The 19,165-nt window shown below is 45.0% G+C and overlaps 1 long non-coding RNA gene across 3 annotated transcripts in view; it reads right to left on the bottom strand.

Annotated features, from left to right (window-relative positions):
* Nucleotides 1-19,165, bottom strand: part of LOC144110298 (uncharacterized) — a 273,584-nt gene that overhangs the window by 29,412 nt on the left and 225,007 nt on the right. The window lies entirely within an intron of this gene.

The raw sequence follows: 19,165 nt of genomic DNA, 5'->3' as shown, positions 1-19,165 counted from the left end.
AAAGGGGACACAAAACAGTACATAATGTACAAGAGGTACACACAGAATAGATCTTCTGGCAGCGGCTTGGTACATATGTCTAAATTTGTATTCAACAGCACGAAAATGACACTACACAATGGCAGATGACTGCTCTGTTTATTCAATCAGTGCTCATTGCGCATATTCAAAACTTCCACACAGGACTTAAATAAAAGTAAGAACGTACGGGTTTCATTAAATGTAGCTCCTGTGCAACATAATATCGCCTTCAGTCATGTCCCATGAAGCGCCCGAAAAACTCGTGCATGCGTTCGCCTTCTTCTGGGTGGGCCTTGTCCATTCAGACTCCACTTCAAAGCTCTCTTGTCATACAGGGCCTCTGGTGCAGCTACAATGTGTTCTCTGTATTTGATTGCCAGGAATCAACAAAAATATCCATAATTTATTTTTGAGGCAGGTTACGGAAGGAATGCTGTGTGCTTCAGTTTTCTGTTTCATATATACACGCAATATCTCTTCACAAAAGTTCTATACGCTGCGATATGATGGAATCTGTCCCGGTTACGTGCGGATATATATGTACAATTCGGCATTTTCTTTATACCTTTTTCGTATTGTGCGAAGCTTACGTCATTTTTAATACAGGATATATCACTTACGTGAAATAACCTAGAACTAATGTCTGCTCAAGCCTGATTAAAGGAGCATAAAGAGCGCTCGAGAACATCAGATTAAAATCTGTTCTCACCCAATTTACACGTGTTTTATTAAAGCGCAGGCTAATTTTCGTTACATGTGTACGTGCATGCAGACATTCACAACTGCCTGTGTTGTTGAGTAGGTATGAACAGCAGATAAACACTTGACCAAATGCGCGCATTAAAAGCGAGTGTTGTCACCGCCGATTTGACAGTTTTCTACGAATAATAATAACATACATGATGGAACGCTTCGCTCACCGATGGTCGTCGCTGGTCTGACTGTCCACAAACCTATCAATGCTGCAGTGAATGCTTGTGGACGGACATTAAATCTAGGATTTCCTTCATGCCAACATGGTAACTCCTTACAAGCGAGCTCCGGATTCATTCCAGCGCACCTCTCTGCTTAAACGTCGCTGTGTATGTGGCCTTGGCTCCCAGGCGTGCGCCCTTCGCGAACCTTATTCGGAATACAAGCACTTGTGTTACGGTTTCCATTTCAACCGGCCGTCGTTCCCCCCCCCCCCCCCCCCAGTCCACGCGAGGGAAATACGTGTTTGTGTTTCAATTGCATAAATTTAGAGTCCGGTGAGGGGTCGTGTAGGGGTACGATCACGCAGATGGCCTTTGTGATCGTAAAGCGGGCGGTCCAAAATTTTTTTGTGGCGAAAAAAGCCTAGTGATGGATTACTCGTCTAGGCGCGATGACTTTAACGAGCCTGGAATGCGCTCTGATGAGAGCTGTCGCAGTTGTTTATTCTTGCTGATCTCGCGATAGCAAAGACGAGTATCAGCACAAGAGGTGCACAGGATATTCGAAATTTCGGAACTTCAAGAGGAGTTATTAGATGCCTGGTAGGACCAATGGAACTGCCAAAAATATAGTATTTTAGGTGTCACTTGATCCCGGTCGCTGAGATTCGCAATGAACCAAATCCTGCGGCGCTGTTCTTTATAGCACGAATGAGATTTATGAAATGGTATGTCACTGGGTTGCCACGCACTGCAGAACACTGCAGATTTGGTTTCTCGCTCGTTTTTTTTCGCTTTTTTTTGTGGCTATAGTAGCGCTATGGTAGCGGGTTTCCATGAAGCTGACGTGGAGCATATGCTACTGGACCTCCCTCCATCGTTTTCTACCAGCGCCGCCAGGTTCCGCATTGGTTGGTTGATTCGTCAATGGTGCGCAGTATGTGAGAGCTCTAACAAAAAAATAAATAATGCATGATTACTGAAAATCCGGCGAAATGTGTTTCCATACCACGGGAGAGTGAAATAACATTCCGACCGACACGATAACGTTTACAAAGCATAGTAGCGTTGTTGAATATTGTTTTGATTATATTGCCTCGAATTGCAGGAAGTTTGAGACAAATATTATTTCGAGCAGAATTTATTAAGCATGAAAAAGAGAAAGGTATTGCTAATAACAGCCTTCATATTGGCAGACATTTGCGTTCGAGAACTCTGCCAATATGTCTGCCATTATGGTGCACAATATTTGCTTGTGCGTGAAATCTGCGTCGGCGGCAACGACGCCCTCCATCCTAGCAGGGCGCCATTCAGAGAGATCTGGTTGCGCCAGTCGCATGCGCGCCGTCGACTCCCCCGTTCACAACAAGTCCTCGGATATCCTGGGGAGCTGCTGGCCGGGGGAGTGCAATCATTCGGAGCCTTTTTTAACTCGAAACCCTTGGCATCTCTAATTCAGAATGGAATTTGCAGACGTCAAACCGCACGGCGTTTTATTGTTACTCTTAAGCTGTTTACTGAAGCCCCACTATAAGCGGGCGAAGACTCGCACTCCTAGCGAGCACAAGTTTAAAGGGCAAATACAGTCAGCGGAGGTTTTGTCTTACTTCGTTTTTTTTTAGCTTTCACATGCGGCGCACAAACAACACTTAACGCATTAAACCACCACCCGCATGATGAGCATTTGTACTGACGGCAGTATGACTCGGCGATTAGCACTGAGGCTGCACAGGCTGGCGCATTGGGCCTCGGAACGACCCAACAAGCACCACTGGATCCGCGACAGACAGACCGACTGCAGGCGCCTAGTTCCTACCGCGACATTTGCAGCATCTCGGTGAAATAGAAGCACGTCTAACAAAGGTCGAACACGTGTTAGTCATACATTCTCGATCAACGTCTGCTTATAGCGAATGCGCGCAGTTACTGGTAAGTTGGGCCGGTTGTACCGCCGGGAACGTTCCCCGCTGTTGATGTTTTGTTGAGGCCGGTAGTACTCACTTGGATTGATTTATGTGCTTTTGAGCGGTAATCCACGTATGGAGCCGCAAATTACGGATCGTATATCTGCGCCTTGGAGTCCAACATGGCGGGATGCCTCCTGTATGACAGCCAATTGCGTAAAAACCAGTTTTCCATTACTCTAAGGCTGCAGCCCCTGACGTTTTAACTGCGCAGGCGTTATTAACGCCGATAGGTGCAACTTTGTTCGGATTTGTGGATGCGTAACTCACGATCTTCATATGTATATGTCGCCTATGAACTCTGGTAGTTAAATTATTAACGGTATTTTCTTGAGACACCGATGAACACGCGAGTAAACAATTTAGCGTTGAGCACTCCTGACTACACTATTATCTACTGTGCATCGTGTCACCACCGATAGTGTCAATGTGGTCTGTAATGCAGACGTCCACCAGTTCCACATTCCTCGAGGGCATATCGTAATGCGTCGCGGTGGACATTTTCAAATGCACCTTTGATATCAAGCTTGTAAGTCTCCTCTTCTCATCTTCTTTGCGCTCTTTCATAGGCGTCGTATAATAGGGAACAATTTCTGAAACTGTTACGTATAGTATGGTGAAAGGCACAATATCTTAAGGAACAAAGTGTCAGCCACTTTGTATATAATATTGTAACACTGTCTAATTAGGGTGCTAGAAACTTAAATATTGCCACGGTGCAGTATCTGTCTCTGCGGCCGCCGCGGAGGCTCAGCGGTTAGCGCATATGGTTGCTGACCCGAAAGATGCGAGTTCGATGCCGGCCGCGGCGATCAAATTTCGATGGAGTTGAAATTCTAGAGTCCCATGTGCTGTGCGATGTCAGTGCACATTAAAGTACCCCAGGTGGTCGATATTTTCACAGCATTTCACTAGTGCGTCCCTCACAGCCTGAGTGGCTTTGGGACGTTACACCCTATAAATCATAAAACTATCTTCGGGTTTGCGTTGCTCTAGAGCGCGCGTCTCGTCGAGGCGACGAAGCTGAATTAACCCGTTGAGCAGCTGAAGTTCACCCGTTTGCCTCACCCAGTTTTTTGGTCCTGTATCCTTCCTGGTCTACTGGTCTTTCTGATTTCGCGACATTGGAGCAGGTGCTCGGTAACGCGTCCGATGCTCCGGACCCCACCGCCAAGCCGGGACTTTAACCCGCCGAAATTTCCTACAATCGAAATTACGTCTACCTGCCAGTGTAGCCGAAGGCTCCGAGGTATTCAGCTAGAGTTCGGGTCTTTAGTAAGGGCGGTATTATTTTGCAAGTAAATATGCGTGATTTCTTTGAAATAAGGTTTAGTATGGTTGAGGACGGCTAATGCCTTACGCAGATAGTGTCATTTTTCAACAATATTTAACACTTCGCAGTTAGCCTGAACACTATGGAAGGATATAATTGCAACAGCAAATAGAACCAGTAATTTCGTGTTTCACTTTATTAAGCAATACAGGTATGAAAACACGAGAGCCTACAACTTCCTCCTGTGACCAGCTTGTTGTTTACGTTAAAACAAAGGTTTATCAAGAGACAACGTTTTTTCCGTGGAGGAATTGTGCGCGGCGGTCCTGAATGTGGGTTGAGTGTCACTGCAGATTTAAGTGGTATCCGACTGTAGCGTTATTTACTCACTTATTCACTCTGGCGGTTAACAAGAACGACATCTTTGATATTGAATGGTGCTGTGTTCCCTCCGCGCTAAAAACTACTAGACGACAATGCTTAGCATGCTCTTTCAATATAAAAGAGTTCTGTCTTTCTTCTGAGGTTAGGAATGAAAATGGTCCGTGCATAGTATCTAGATGGGTATGCTTACTAACGGCAAAACAACCAGAGTCCTTCTCAGTCCAAGCTCATTATAATGGTACCGTTGGGCGATTCAGGACAACTGTGGTGTAGAATTGAGAATTCAGAGATAGTTTTGAAGCATACGTCCACTAGAAGTAAAAGCTTAAAGAGCCTCTGAAAAGGGGGGGGGGGCGCATGAGGCTGGCTTAAAATGGTTTCATTAAGTAGAGTATAGACCACTGAGCGTTCCTACCACGTACGACGCCTAAAAAACGAGGGGTGATTTACCGTACATTTTAAAAAATTGCCGCTTTTGCACCTCGCGGCGACCAGCGATGGCCAGATATCGAGCGAAATCTGGCAGACGACGTACATCTTGGAAATGACGTCAGGAGCCGGGGGTTACCATGGGTTCGCCATGCCAACGTGAACAAACGCCAGACCATGTAATTACCAAAATAAAAACGCTAGACACTTTAAATTCTTGCTTTTTCCGCAAACGTTTCTCATCTAAACAAGGAAAGTAGTCGTTTATATGCATGTTTACACCGCTATTGTGTGTGCATCATCAAACATTAGTACCGCCCTTCCGGTTTTCAATACTGTCGCCTGCTCGTAGCACGTGTGTCACTCCGCCGGCGCCGCTGTTGAAGCGGCAACTATACTTAACATGTTTCCAACGTGTTAGAACAGGGTGCACTACGATCGCCTAATATAGACACGAAAAGTACGCTCGCTAACAAACGCAGTAGAAATCGGAATTTTAGAAGCAGTTCTAGTGCTAACGTTCCAGCGATTTCGGTCGCGGCCTCCGTCGCATTGCCCGACCAGAATGTATGCATATGGGACGTGCTGCGTTGGCGGTTGTGAAGCCAGGGACCGGCAAGGTGTTAGCATTTGGCACGGTCTGCCGAACGATGAAGGCACGCGAGCTGTCTGGCTCCAGCACATCGGACTCTTCCAGCCGGACAAGCACAAGAGGTCCGCGTCTGTGCTCAGCAGTTCTCGCCTGACGACTACTGCTAAAACACCGAGTTCGTGCGGCGGTCAGGTGTGAACATGAAGAAGCTTTGGCTGAACCCGACAGCTCAGCCGACGTTATTTTTGGCAACGACGAAAGTAAGTATTCCTGTGTGCAAAACCGTAATGCGATGCCTGGCCACAACTCCAGACCGTATATTTTATTTTAACAGGATATTTCACGGCTGAAATGCACATGGCACTATACTAAACATACTTGTGCCCGTCGTGCAATTTCTGAGCAGGATCACCTGTGCCGTACGTGTACATAGGTGATTTGGCCGCAGGCTCCAGTCCTCGCGACAGCAAAATCCGGCATTCCAATCATTTCCAATGAAGTTGGGGACCACCGCAGAAAAATTGCGTCCGTGGCTTTCGAAGCTTTCGTCACCATGCATTTTGTATTCAAGGAAAATGCGTGTATAGCCGGTCAGTTGTGAAAAAATTTTGCTGCCCGCAAACATTTCATGAGTGCAATGACATACTATTGTAAGGAGGTCGGGAAAACTAATGCTAGAAAGACAGGTCACCACTCAAAGCGCTATAACAATTAAGCAGATATTATAAACATCTGGGCCCACCATTCTTTGCATTTCTCTACTTTTTTAATTATGAGTTCACTGAATAAACTTTGTAATATTAATAATAATTGGCTTTTAGGGCAAGGAAATGGCGCAGTATTTGTCTCATATATTGTACACCTCAACCACGCCGTAAGGGAAGGAATAAAGGAGGGAGTGGAAGAAGAAAGCAAGAGGTGCCGTAGTGGAGGGCTGCGGAATATTTTCGAGCCCCTGGGAATCTTTAACGTGCACTGACATCGCACAGCACACGGGCGCCTTAGCGGTTTGCCTCCATAAAAACGCAGCCGCCGCGGTCGGGTTCGAACCCGGGAACTCTGAAATGAAATAGATTTTTCTTTCAGGCACTAATTGATAACTTTGTTTTCAGTATTCACCGAACAAAAAAGGCTTCTTTATATAGCACTGTGCAAAATAGAGGAAGTTATTTACTTAAGCAACAAGTAAATTTGCATTGTCTTCGTAATATAAACAAAATGAACAACACTACAACAGAAGGAAAATTTGTTCTTGCATTCGAGTGCTGGTTCACTTTGAGTGTTCTTGATCTTGTGTTTTATCATGGACTACAGTTTGTTTACGACCTCAGAAATATGAAATAGCTCAGCTTTGTTTAATATGCACATCATAGAGTATAAAAATGATGTGCTTCCTCATGATGCTGTAAGACCCCCAATTTGGTTTCAGCGTCACGTTCCACCACAGGCCGTGGTAGAAAACAGTGAAGCCACTGGAGCATCTACAATCCAGCTAAGAGCAGCACTAAGTTGTACACCATGTTGACTGCCGCATGACACCTGCCTTAGCTATTTTATAAGCTAGGAACTGTTATCAGTTACTGTGCAACAGCTCCACTGAGTAGCATTATTATGACATAACACGTGCCTTACACACAACCAGTGTAATCCTTTCAATGCTCCTATGGTGAGGTCTGTAGTTTCATGGCATAAGGCAAAATCAGGGTGATCCCACTAATACAACGCCTACAAGGCACACCATTCTGACTCTCTGTCCGCAATTGTGGCATTTTGCTTTGTACACATGGCGGACATCGGCATATACCATGCAGATGATCTTCACAAAAGTTCGCCGTAGTTAGCTGTACAACTCACAGCACTGCTTTTATGTGGCTATTAAGAATTTCAGCTAACTAAAGGCCTTCCTTTGGTCTGCAAGAGCATCAGCGTACATAAGAAAATGGTTGGAGTACTGCTATACACATCAGTCTACTGAGCATGCTATAAGTTCACAACATTCAGAAAAATGCATATGCATTTTTTGGAGCCACTTCGTAACTGCACATGCTCTGCAACAAGAAACACGGTGGGAACACAGACCACAGAGCAGTGGCCTGATATGCCCCGCACACCACTGCGGGGGTGTACTGGGAAGTAGGGTGCACTCTGCAGCATGGTACTGGCTTCCAGCCTGAAAAGGCTGGAAACCACTACTGGTCAGGTAATAAGTGCACTATTCAGGTAATAAGTGGAGACAATTGCTGCAGTTACACAGGCAAACTTCAGCATCAAAGCTCTTTTTTACGGCCAGGACAACAGGCCAAGCCACCTGCAATGGTGCCTGCCCCGCTGTAGCCCATTCCACACAGCTTTAGAGCGCAGGGTGCGTCAACGCCACAGAAACATGAGACAGCGAGCGTGATGTCGGAGACAGTGGATAGTTTTGATTGGGATGGAGGTGAACAGCCAGCTACAGAGCATGACACTACGTGTATGCCGTCATTTGGTACAAGTTTCGGCAGGGATGTGAAGTGTATAAATAATACCGTAACACCTACACCAGAATCTGCTCCTGTCACAGCAACCTTATGGTCACTGTTCGGTAGCTCAGCCTGAGAGTGTGGGATTAATTCTTGGCCTTAGTGAACAAATTTTGATGCACGCAAAGATAAGGAGGCATCCACATGTCGAACGATGCGAGAGTATATTTCAGAGCCCCAATTCACGGCAATAATTCAAAGCCTTCAACTATGGTGCCTTTTTCTTTCCCGTTTTTCACTCCTTCCCTCATACTGCATGAGCGGTATCCGTTCAAAGTGATACACGAACTGTGCTTTCCTTTTTGTTCATAGCTAATTTATGTGTGCATGTGCTGAAGTGCACTATGAAATAAGGTATAGGCAATGTTTGAAGGTAGGGTGGCATGCCTATTACTCCAATGGTTGTTGAAGTCTTAATAATTTCAGTGTTTGCACCAAATCGGCCTATGAAACATGGAAGCCACCAGGAGTGTTAACTTTGACAACATTCATTTTGCATTGTAGGAGTGCAATTGTGTAAACCTCGGACTAGGAAAACTCAGTGAAAGGTCCGACCTTTTGTATTGCAAGGAAAAAATGTATGATGAATGCATGGCAATTGTAATGCAGTGAAATGATACTTCTTTCCAGTTCACATGCAGATGCATTTGTTCAAAGTGAACGAAAGTTCATTGTTTTTTAGAGGTGCCTGCGAGAGCTAGTGGTCACCTGCCGCACCTGCTGCCATCTCTGCCGCAATCACTTAACTGTGGAGGGCACACTGCTCACATTGCAGGCTGTGTGTGCACTAGGCCATAGTTGCACCTGGGATAGCAAGCCACATGTGGGTGACAAGGCAGCTGGCAACCTTCTACTGGCTGCTACGATAGTGTTCTCCGGATGCCCGCTGGCTGCGTCGCTGCGTTGTCTGAGGTCCAGCAATGGGCAGACCATCAGCGAGAGAACATTCTACAATTATCAGCGGCCCTACGTGCGGCCCGCTGTAAAGAAGGAACGGCTGCGTGCTGTGCAAAGCTGTGTGCAACTTCGTAGCCCGGCACAGGCACCAGTTTCATCAGAGAAAGAAAACATACAAAAACAATATATCAGTCACTAGTCATGCAGGCCTAGTTCAATTGTTGTTTGGAAGGAATTTGATGGAAGTAGTATCGTAAAGTTCTAAGAATGCATGACTGTGTATAGCTGCAAGTGAGGTTTCACATGAACAGGTTCCATCTAGCTTTTAAAATTAGTATGGCAGACCATTTTTCAAATCAAAATAGGCGTTGGAGCTGGCACTAAGAACCTTGGCTTGTGGCTGTCCGATTATGACGCTGCACATTGTTTTAACTTTTGAAATGTCCGGCTTTCATTTGTTGCATTCATGCAAACACATATTTTCTTTGCAGAATTTGAAGATTCACAATTTGAAGCTTAATTAAAAAAAAAATTGTATTCATCGCTTCTTACAGCTGCCTATTCAAGCATTATTGACCAACATATAGCTATGACTAAGGGCCCTAACTTTCTGTGCTAGAAAAAAAAATTCTGCTAACTGAGAATACGGAATTGCGACCTTCTGCGGGAGGTATCAAATAATGCTTCAGAATACATACTACAGTGTGAATTGTTTTCATGCTTTTGATGATAGGGATTTTTTTATCGTGCTGCCATTCCCGCTGATCTGCTGTCAAAACAATAGCACTAAAACGAGAATGTGGCTGCTAAACAATTCTGCGAAAAATTCCTAATCCACTCATGTTTCATGGAACCGCAACAAAGCAAGGGCCTTAGCCATGACTGTAAAAACCTAAATTATGGAGTCTATATCATGTACTGAAACATGGGGCTCATGTGTGTCCCACGAGTGAGCTGTTTATTGATTGAGGAACGAAATGAAAAGTTTCTGTTGTCTTGCAAGCAGCATTTTCAGGACAGCAGGCAATGCTGGCTGAAGAACTGGAAGGTGTACAACTTTAACTGGCTGCTGATGGTCGCTGTGACTCACCAGGATACAGCGCCAAATACATGACGTACAGCCTGCTCGCCGTGAAAGTCGGCAAAATTGTCTGCACGGAAGAAGTAGTGGATAAACGGGGGAGTTTTCATTACCTGTGAAGAATTAGCAATGCAATCATGTAATGTCACAATGCTGCAACAAAGATTGATCACCTGGCTTATGTGTAGGCTGCGTTAAGAAAACGCATTCCATTTAGTTAAAATATCAGCACTCATGCAAGCTAAGCACAACCAGAAAATAAAGGAGGCCCATGTAAAGGTTTGAGAAGAGTCCTACAGACTGCACAGTAATAATGCTCTTTTCCACGAAAAGTTCAAAAAGTAATGAGAAACATACAAGCTGACAAAATTCTTGCACTGCTCACTGCATGTGTACATGAGGAATAAAAATTTGTTATAAAAGCTAAGAAACACCACCCTGGCAACCTTTGATTTGCTGATGACAGTGCTCTGTAAGTAATTAAGGGGACGTACTGCAGTGTGCAACAGAGGACGTGAACATGTCAAGTGCGATGGTACGACTGAAAGCGATGAAGAAAAAACTGAATTAAAGGGAAAGACAGTTTAAAGTGAGTAGTGAGGTATCGGAAGTAGAAATACATCTGTCTTGGTCAAGTAGCAACTGTTCACCAGGCACACAAGTGGGAAGGCACCATAAAAGTTATATAGAGGGCGCTTGAATGACCATCGAAGTAAAACCGCACCTTACTAATATTCCTCAGATGAAGCCGAGATGAAGAGGAGGAAATGGTAGGGAACAGATTACTAACAGTAACTTAGCATAACGAACAGGATTCTAAGCGAAGACAAACACAGCAGGATGAAACAGAGTCATAGAAGCAGGTGACATGGGGAAATTCGCAAGCCGCAGCTGGCACTAGACAGGGTTAGTGTGAAGTAATGGACAAAGCTGAGCTGATAATTGTAAGGAATGAAAGAAGCTGCTCAATGAATCAGCATGTTGTCATTTTTTGTTTCTTTGACAGTGATATACAGCGTCAGACAGTGTGGAGATGGAAAAAAAGGGCTCAGAAAGTGCCTGAAGACCTTTGAGAATGCAGGTGTCACCGTATGCTCTTTGAGCGCGGGTAACTGTTGTATATGTGGTTTCGGTTTCGGTTTGGGGATCACCTGCCGCCAGAGGCACCAGTGTCGCTATGTGTATATATATGACTGTATGTGGAAATAAACCGGGATGGTTTTGGTTGCTAGCAGTTATGTACTTGAGCGGCACCCGCCGCTACAACATTGGCGACGAGGACGGGATAATTTCGGGGGGCGTGATTTTCGCCGCTTGCTTTCAGGCGCCATGAGCATTTCTGGACTCGAGCCGCCGCCCCCGTTCCTGCCTGTGCCTGGTCGACCTGCTGTTGCGTGGCCGCAATGGTTCCGCATCTTCGAGAACTACGTGCTTGCTTCGGGGGCCTCTGACAGCACGCCGGATCGTCGCAAAGCACTACTTCTTCACGGCCTCGGCGTAGAAGGTCAGCGCATATTTTACACATTCTCACCTCCATCGTTGGACAATGTCAAGCTCGGTGAGCAAACTGCTACTGAGAAAACGTCGGAAGATAGCAAGGGCACAGGCGACACAAGGCCTGAAGTATCGTCGTACGATATCGCAGTCGCCGCTCTGCATGCTTATTTTTCGGCAACAAGCAATGTTGTTGCCGAACGGCATCGTTTCAGTAGGCGAGTTCAGCAAGCTGGTGAATCAGTGAATGAGTACATCACTGCATTGCGGGAGCTTTCTGCTACATGCTCTTTTCCTGCCGAAGGAGATTCGCTGCGTGACCAGTTCGTTGCTGGTATTTCGTCTCGGAGCTAGCGCGAGCGTCTTCTGCTTGAAGGATCGTCCCTCTCGTTCGCTAAAGCAGTACTACTGGCAAGGCAGTTTGAGCTGGCGTACAATGATCTGCAAGAATTTCCTTCTGTAGATGTTGGACGCATAAATACTTGTGGAAATACGCCTACGCGTACACCAGAATCCGACGAGAGCTCGAAGTGGTCGCACAACCGCCAGTATCGTTGTTATCGCTGCGGTTCATTCCGGCACAATGCAGCATCAGTTGGCTGTCCAGCCAAAAGCAAGCGTTGTCACCATTGCGGTGTCATGGGTCATTTCCGCTCAGTTTGCCAGAAACGAGGCTCCGCTCCGGTGCGTGAGGTAGACAGCCAAGACTCTCCTAGCGAGGAAGTTTTGAGCATTCTAGCTGTGACGACGGCCGCTCGCTCCGCTGTTCACGTCACAGTTTCGATTGACCGTGCGGACATAACTTTTCTTGTAGATTCTGGGTCGTCAGTTTCCATTGTTGCACACGATCTTTTTAAGCAGTATTTTGAAGGCAAAGTACTTTTGGCCCCGACTGTTCGGTTACTGGACTATTCAAAACAGCCAATTCCTGTTCGTGGCTGTTTCTTCGCAGACATTACGTACAAAGCTAGCACAACAAGCCTTTTTTTCTACGTCGTAGAACGAGCAACCTCACTCTTGGGCATCGATGCCATCAAGGCCCTCGGTCTACAGATTGATGGGTCATCTCTGCAATGCCTTGAAACGACGCTAACTTCTAATTCTCGAAGGGAACAGCGCCCTGACCCGACGAAAGCCGTGCAGGATATTAACCTCCCAAAGGAATTAGTTGGCGAGTTTGGATCTCTTTTCGATCCAGGCCTTGGCCTCGCGAAAGGTTTTGTGCATCACGTCAAAACGCGATCCACGGTGCAGCCAGTGCAATCTAAACTTCGGCGCCTTCCGCTCTCGCTACGACCATTGGTCTCGGAAGAGCTCCATCGGTTGGAAAATCTGGACGTGATAGAGAGGGTGGAGGCATCTGAATGGGTGTCACCCATTGTGGTCGTTAAGAAGAAAGAGGGAGGTATTCGCCTCTGTGTAGACCTTCGACAAGCAATTAAAGCTGTCGTAATAGACAGCTTTCCCCTTCCTCATACAGAAGAGCTATTGCATAGTTTAGTGGGGGCTACAAATTTTTCTAAGCTAGACCTCGCATCAGCTTACCACCAGGTCATGCTTCACCCTGCGAGTCGCTATTTGACCGCATTTATAACTCACGAAGGCCTCTTTCGTTTTAAATGAGTGTGCTTCGGACTGGCTTCCGCGCCTTCTGCATTTCAGAGTATGATGTCCAAAGTCCTGCAAGGATGTAAGGGCGTGCTCTTCTATATAGATGACATTATAGTCTTCGGGCGGGGCCGGCAGGAGCACATAGATAACCTTGCAGGAGTACTTCAACGCATTAAAGAGGCAGGACTCAAACTGGACAGCAAATGTATCTTCGATACGCAGGAACTTTCATTTTTGGGTCACAGGATCACAGCAAGTGGTATTGTTCCCCTGGAGGAAAAGGTTGCTTCCATCAAGGATACACCGGCACCCACCAATACAGCCAGCCTTCGATCGTTCCTGGGACTGGCCGAATACTACTCTAGGTTCGTTCCCAACTTTGTCGATATGGTTGAACCGATGCGCGTTCTGCTTCGAAAGGGGCAACCATTTGTTTGGTCTGGCGAGGTAGACTCCAGTTTTCGAAAGACCAAAGAGGAACTTGCGTCCAACATAGTCCTGCGGATGTTCGATGCATCTCTTCCAGTTGTTGTTTCCACTGACGCTTCAGACTGTGGGATTGGAGCGGTTCTCCAACAGGTGGAGGGAGAGAAACTACACACTGTCGCCTTTGCTTCTTGAGCGCTTTCATCTGCAGAGAGGAGATATTCAGTAGGAGAACGCGAAGCGCTTGCGTGTGTTTGGGCGTGCGAGAAGGGGCATGTTTACTTGTGGGGACGCCATTTCACGTTGCTTACTGACCATCAAGCTTTGGTCGCATTGCTGTCTACTCAAGGGCCATGAAGGCGTCCTTTGCGAATAGCACGGTGGGCGGAGCGCTTACTGCAGTACAACTATACAGTAAAGTACTGGAAGGGTACGCAAAATCGAGTAGCAGATGCGCTCTCTCGCCTCCCTGCGTCACCTCCTCAGGAAGAAGAGACTTTACCAGACGAAACTGTATCAGTTGCCCTTATATCTTCTTGCATTACCCGGGAAGAATTTGAACAGGCCCAGTCGGAAGACAGCACACTGCAACGAATCAAGGCCTACATTGAATCGTCCTGGCCTGCGCAAAAATCTCTGCCGGGTGAGCTTCAACCTTTCCTCAAACTTCGCGATGAACTGTCAGTGGTGGACAATTTGATTTTGCGTGGCGAACGCCTTGTGGTTCCCGCCTCACTTACAGCGCGGATAATTACCGCTGCTCATGAGGCTCACCCTGGAATTGTACGAACGAAAGCACGTCTGCGAGAAAAATTTTGGTGGCCAGCCATGGACAGGCAAGTCGAGCTAGCTATTCAAACGTGTAGTATATGCCAGGCAGCGGACAAGAGCACGAAGGTTATGGCTGCACCATTGAACCCGGTCCCCTTACCAAAGGAACCGTGGCTAAAGCTTGGCATGGACATTGTTGGCCCATTTGAGAGAGCACCACACGATTGTCGATATGCGATCACGCTGGTCGACTACTTTTCTAAGTGGCCCGAAGTATACTTTTGCAACCAAGTCACAACACGCACAGTAACAGGCTTCTTGGTGTCAGTATTCGCACGTGAAGGTTACCCAGAGGAAATTGTTTGCGATAACGGGCCACAGTTTTCATCTCGAGAGTTCCAAGTTTTTCTGCAGGATCGCGGCATCCGCTTGCGGCATTCGTCTGTATACTACCCGCAAGCAAACGGACAGGTAGAATGGTTCAACAGAGTTTTTAAAAGCTTTGTTCAAGTGGCTACACTCGAGCAGCGTCCCTTACGCCAAACGGTAACAGAATACTTGGGCATTTACCGTTGTACGCCGCATGCCACAACTGCAGTTGCTCCAGCACTTCTCCTGCATGGACGTCTACCAAGGACTCGGCTCGATGTCGTTGGGTATCCGTCAGCAATATTTGCAACCGACCCTACTTCAGAGCTCCACCGCCTACGCGAGCGGGTGAAGCAAAAGCAGCAATCCAGTAAACTATACACAGACGCTCGCAGGGCCGCAAGGGAAACTAAAGTGAATGTTGGTGACCTTGTACGAGTACGCAGACAAACTGCTTTTAAAGGTGACCTGGCTTTTAGCCGTCCAACAAAAGTGATAAGAAAACAGGGGCAATCGTCCTTCCAACTTGATGATGGAAAAACGTGGAACGCTTCAAAGTTGTCAAGGATGCCACGAGCTTCTGCATCTATCTGTGGGTGGGGGGAAAGGAGTGATACAAATGACACCGCTAGGGAAAGCAGCTCACCGCCTACCTTGGAGAGACCCGTTTCAGAAGCGCCAACCGGAACTTCAGCTGTGGCTGCTGCGAAGCAGCCGCCTATGTCACCAGTGACCGGCTGTGAGCCGGAAGAAACTTCGCCTGCCGCCAGTGGTTTCTCAGAAGCATCGGGACCTCAGAGTAGGGTACAGCCATCAAGGAATAGACGACCTCCAGACCGCTATGGACACTAAGTACAGAAAGACACGTTTTGCAGTGAACGTGAACGTGTCACAATCTGCACGAGTGTTGAGTTTGCTGACGTTGTGAAATATGGACATAAATGGAGTTGTATCTTGTTTTCCTCTTTTTGTTTTATATTTTTGATTCGTCTGTATGCGTACATATTCATATATTCTGATCTGCCTAAGCATATTTTGCTTGTTGGCTGATCAGGAAGCAGCTGGAGAAGTAACTCTGTATGCATACATTTCTTTTCTAAACAGTCATGCTAACACAGAGAAAAAAGTCTGAACACAAAATAGCACCTATGAAACAACTCAAGCTAGACACAAGGCAATACATTTGCACACCAATTTCTTATGTCCTTCATCATTCTACGTTTGTTATTAGCAATACATAGATCATCGGGGATTTTATTAAATACAGCTGGTACATAATAATTGCGCATCTTTTTACCATAGTTTGTACAAACCCGTGGCTTAACAAAACGTTCCGTTTTTCTCAAGGTGACATCTTTTTTTACGGGAGTCTTATATTCATTTGAATAATAATACCGCGTTAACACAACAAAGTGGAAGAGTTCACGAATCTGAAGGATGCCTAATTCATCGTATTTCCCTCTCATGTCAACCGAGTGTAGTCTTGTGGCGTAAGATATAGTGTTCACTACTCTTTTTAGGATAACATTTAATGCTTTTTTCTTGTATTCGGAGCAGTTACCATAAACAGTAATGCCGTACTTTAAAACAGGTTCTACTATTGCTGTATAGACCAATCGTCTAAGATGAAGCGGAGATTTGCCACGAAGGTGATACATCATAGCCGCAATGGCTCTTATCTTTCTAGAGAGGTAGACGATGTGGTCGCTCCATGTGAGGTGTTGGTCAAAGTGGAGACCGAGATAGAGAACTGTTCTCTCCATTTGCATAGCTTTGCAATTACACTGGTAACAATGGGATGCGTGAAGATATAGTGGTTGGTTTAAAATAACAATTTTATGGGGTTTTTTAAAGCATATCAGTTTTGTTTTGTTAACGTTTAAAAAAATCCAATTTTCTGAGAACCAGTCAAGCACTCCACTTATATCTGTTTGAAATGATTCCACACCTGTACGATAATCAGTAGCTTCGAGTGCTAGCGCTGTATCGTCAGCGTATTGAAAAATGTTTGACTTAAGCTGTAATAAACCCAAATCAGATATACGTTAAAATACGTTAAAAATATACGTTAAAAAGCAGTGGGCCAAGTGTACTTCCTTGAGGTACACCGAATTTAACATTTTTTAAATATCCGCGCGTATTATCAAGCATCACACACTGCAATCTATCTGTAAAATAATTGACAAAAAACTTTTTAAAGTGACCCCGAAAACCAAGTGAGCTTAATTTTTCGAGTAGCAGCATATGGTCTATCGTGTTAAATACCTTACTTGAGTCCAAAAATAAGGATAACACAATGCGATTGTTTTCTAGTGCACTGTAAACATAATCAGAAAATTCTTAAAAAAGTGTAGTCGTACTTCTATTCCTTGTGAACCCAAATTGCGCAGCATTGTTCAAAGAGCATTTTTCACAGAATGATTACATAACAAATGCAACATACTTTTCCATAATACGTGCTATTGATGAAAGTATTGCGATCGGCCTATAATTCGTACAATCACCTTTCTTCTCGTGTTCGTAGATCGGGATGACAACAGGTATTTTAAGTTCTTGAGGTATATCACCAGTTTCGAATGCACCATTATGTATGTTCATGAGCACTTCTTTCAAAACGTCAAAATTTCTGTAAAGATCTCTTAGACGGATGCCATCATATCCCGGTTGCTTGAACTGCTTCATTCTGCATAAAATGCTCCTAGCTCGTCAACTATTATCAATGGCAGATATGCGGTATGCACACATGCCCGTTTCGGTCAATGTGGTACAGGCCTACTGACTGCTATATTTCGCAACTTTTTGTTGTGTTTATAAATACGTCGTTAAATTTATCGCAGAGCACTTTCCGTTCTCTTTTGGGAAATTCTTCTTTACTGCTTCATCAACGGAAGTCTTTTTGTGTCTAGCCATCAGTTCATTGGCAATTTGCCATGTTTTCTTTCCGTCATGTTTGTTCAGTGAAAACTGTCGTGAATAAAAAGAGCTTTTCGCCAGTCGCATTTTCGCCGTTACCTGGTTCCGAAATGCGCGATATTCATCTCTTAAATCTTTGTCTTCAGGTTGGTTCCTACATTTATGCCACGCTTTGTCTTTCGCGCAGCACAATTCCGCTATATCATGAGTTATCCACTTCTTATCTGGTCTCCTTATTTTGATGTTAACAGATTTAGTTGACTGCGCATAGACGTTGCGAAACATTTCAATAGTTTTGCTATATAAGCTGATGTGATCTAAATCTAAAAAGGAACACCAGTGAACATTACGAATTAAATTGTCTACTTTTCTGTTATCTATAACAGAACCTGTAATAGTACCTCCATCAGTTATATGATCATCAGACATAATTGTAAGCGTTACAAAGTAATGATCAGCTAGTTTTTGCTTTATAACTCCCGAAACATATTGCTGGTTTTGCAAACGAATAATTATGTGATCAATGCATGACTTGGTAATATTAGCACCTATGTATTCCTCTCTTGTATATCCATTAATTACGTTCACAAGTTCAAATTCTGCAAGCAAATTGAGGTAATCAGCTTTGATACCTTTTGTTTCTTTCAAAATGTCTATGTTTAGATCCCCTGCAATGATAAAGTGTTTCTCATTCATGTATTTATGAAAAAAAGTATACAGCTCATCTAAAAATGCACTGGCATTCTGATTTAGTGGCCTGTATATTGCACATAATGTGTAATCTGTATTTCCTTTTGAAATAGAAAGAGTGACCGCCTATGCGTGAATAAAGCTGACGTAAATTTCTATTAGTCATCGACTCATTTTTTATGAATAGCATAACACCGCCTCCTTTACGATTTTCACGGCACAATGTGTAGTGAGTGTATCCAGCAAGTTCAAATGCACATTTTTTCGACACATCTATACTAACCTCAGTGAGAATAAGAACAACAAATGGAACTGCGACAGTCTTTAAAATCAATCCTAATTCATCCCAGTATTTATTCAAACTTCTGATATTGACATGCAGCAAACCTAGTTCATGGTTCAAATCTGCATCGGTTTTTGCAGTTTCAACATTACCGTTCCACTAGCGAAATGGCTCAAAAGAAACTATTACGTTAGGTTCTCGAGATCCCTATCAGAGTTGATACTAATGATCGATGCACCTTCACTTTTTCGGACAAGAATTTTCGCGTTGCTCACCCAGACAAATTTGAATCCTCGAACTTTCGCAAACTTCTTGCACTCTGAAAGCAGCATTTTTTGAGCTCTTGTCAGGTTCTCATTTATGTAGATTTTTTTCTATTTGCAGCGCGCGCTTTTTCGCCAGCCACATGTCCCGCGTGGCTTGGTACACAAAGCGAACGATAATAAGCGGAATCTTATCTTTTTGTGCCTTGAGTCGATGATGCCCTTCTATCATCTGTCGCTCCGGTGTCTGTATCTTGAATGAGAGGCCTTT

Source organism: Amblyomma americanum, chromosome 11 (assembly GCF_052857255.1).
Source record: "Amblyomma americanum isolate KBUSLIRL-KWMA chromosome 11, ASM5285725v1, whole genome shotgun sequence".
Classification (NCBI taxonomy): domain Eukaryota; kingdom Metazoa; phylum Arthropoda; class Arachnida; order Ixodida; family Ixodidae; genus Amblyomma; species Amblyomma americanum.
The sequence above is the reverse complement of the archived record's forward strand: the minus strand, read 5'-3'. Positions and strand labels throughout refer to the sequence as shown.